The sequence below is a fragment of the Tupaia chinensis genome, unplaced genomic scaffold (genome assembly GCF_000334495.1).
Source record: "Tupaia chinensis unplaced genomic scaffold, TupChi_1.0 Scaffold000494_1, whole genome shotgun sequence".
NCBI lineage: Eukaryota > Metazoa > Chordata > Mammalia > Scandentia > Tupaiidae > Tupaia > Tupaia belangeri.
Window position 1 is genome coordinate 2,734,712 of NW_006160006.1, and position 2,492 is coordinate 2,737,203.

Below are 2,492 nucleotides of genomic sequence, written 5' to 3' on the forward strand. Positions count from 1 at the left end.
AAAGTTAATTAGCACCAGGATGAAAGGAGTTCGGGCGTAATTGCAGGTAATATCAGGACAGCCAGAGGGTGGGGCAAGAGCCCCTGAGCATGCCGGGTGGTGGGCAGCCCCTAGCCCCACTCTGAAGAGCAGATCAGACACCTGGAGAGGCAGGGAGGAAGCATCCGAGTGGAGGGGCTTTGTCTTTGCAGGGAAATGCTGGTTAGTTGCTAAGGAACGGGGTTGTCTTCCCTGATCCAAGCCTCCAGTGTTTGGTTGAGCTTCGAAGGGGGATGCTAGGCTGGGCTGTCTCCCTCGGTAGTTGGTCTTTCCCCTGGAGCGGCCGAAACCCTGACAGGTCTCTTGGGGATGGCTCTCATCTGGGCCAGATGGTTCTCCCCACTGCCCTAAGCCTAGCCACTGCTCCGCCGGGACTGGGGAGACCACAGGCGTGGGGAGGCAGGGAAACAGAAAACGGTGTGTGCAGCGGAGAGCCAGCGCGCCGGCAGAGCCTGGCGGCCTCCCCGCCGTCTCGTTTATGTTCACCGTCGCGGTGGTCTTCCGACAAGGTGCTCATTGCCGTTGCTGTCGTTGCGCTTGCCCCAGTAGTCAGAGTTCTGAAACGGGTCAGTTGCCGAGGTCACAGGACTGCCAGGTGGCAGGAGTTCGACTGGGTCGAGGCCAGCTCTGTGAGAAAGCTCGGGCTGTCCAGAGCACTCCACCTGATGCGTCCACTGGGCTTGCTCCCTGTCCCAGAGCTGCTGGGCCTGAACGTCCGGGACTGTCATGACCACCGTCGCCAGTGAGGCTCCCTGGACGGCTTTCCCTCCTTTCCCGCCTCTTCACTTCTTCCGAGAGACCCTAACAGGGTCCTCACACCACAATCCACCCCCAGGCCTCAGCCAGCCCAGATCGGGAGGTCTCAGGACACACACCGAGGACCTTGCCCTGGTGGGTCCAGCCGCGCCACCACAGTGCCACACCTGGTCCCCTTTCTACCTCCCTTCCTCACCTAAGAGCATCTGTCACATGGCTGTAGGGGAGACAGAGGTGCACTGATGGCTCAGGGGTGGTAAGCCGGGGTCTGGGGCAGCTCAGGCTGGGCCAGGCTGCTGTTCTGGGCATTCAAGAGCCATGGCCACTGGGATGGCTAGAGCCAAGGGGAGGGAAGATGCCTGGGGGAGACACCACTTCAACTCTTCTGGCCCTTCCAGCCTTCCCTCTTGGCCCAGTCTAACTCTGAGTGAGGAGCAGAGCCCCTTTATTCTGCAGCCCGAGAGAAGGGTGGGAGCGCTGTCCACCTCTGTACACTGCCCGCAAGGAGGCTTCTGGTCATGCCTGAGTCCGTGACCAGTTACGGATGGGAGTGGATGCCTCAACTTAGGAGAAGCTGCTTCCTCCGTACAATGGGACCAACACCTACGTTATTTGGTTGTCATGACAATCAGATGAGGACATGCATGACAGTCCCCAGAGGGCTATGATGCCATGCGGGGATGCATAGCATGAAGTCACGTGTTAATCATTTGACGGGCTTGGTCTCCAGAAAGGGCCCGATAAATGGTCCATGAGGTGTGGTCCACGTGGATCTTGGCAGAGGCTACAAGGGAGGCCTGGCCCGGATTCCCAGCCTGCTGGAAAAGCCCAGAACCTGGCGGGGCTGAGCAGGCCGCAGGACAGAGGTCCAGACCATACCAGAGGACATCCGTATCTGAGACCCGGCTGTCTCCTTCATCCCGGGAGGGGTCACTAACCCAACCGTATCTGTTTCTTGGCTGCCCATTGCAGACGTCAAGTTGATTCCCAGTCTGCCTTTTCCTTCCTGGAGGAGGTACTGAGGAGAAAACGGGTGAGAGGACCACAGAGCTCTGTGGGCAGAGGCTGAGCCAGGGGTGGGTTTCCCGGGTCGCCTCGGCCTCCAGGCCTCCCCTCTCTGCCCTGGGCCTCCTTCTCTGTGGTTTCTGGGGATCGCCTGGCAGAGCTGGCGTTAGAGCTGGGCCACGTTTCGGGATCAGGAGGGGGGGTCTCTCTTGTAGTTGAACTAAAAAGCCCAGAGACACCAGGGCAAAGAAAGAGGGGGGAGGAAAGGAAGAAAGCCGATAATTTCCTCGAAGGATAAACATCCGATTTTTTTCCCTCACCCAAAATAAACATGCTCGCCACAAGGAATGAAAACCGAAGACGGGAGGATGTGTCTCAATTTGGGGCTGCTCTAGGAGGCTGGCCTTCTGTTTATCCTGGCCCTGGGCACCGGCTGGAGCTGCCAATTACACTCGGGCCTGGCGGGGCGGGGGTGCAGGGAGAATGTCCCCGGGAGTGTGGAGCCCAGAAAGTCCCTCCTGAGGCTGCCCCATGACCATGCAAACGGACACTTCCCTTCGCTTACTTGAGACCTTGCAGGCTTGCCTGGGGTGAGAGGAACGCGGAGACTCAGCAGTTCCCACTGCCCAGGCCTCCTTTGGCCCTGGCTGCCATCAGATGACCTTCCAGAGCCTGAGGGTTTGGGGCCCAGC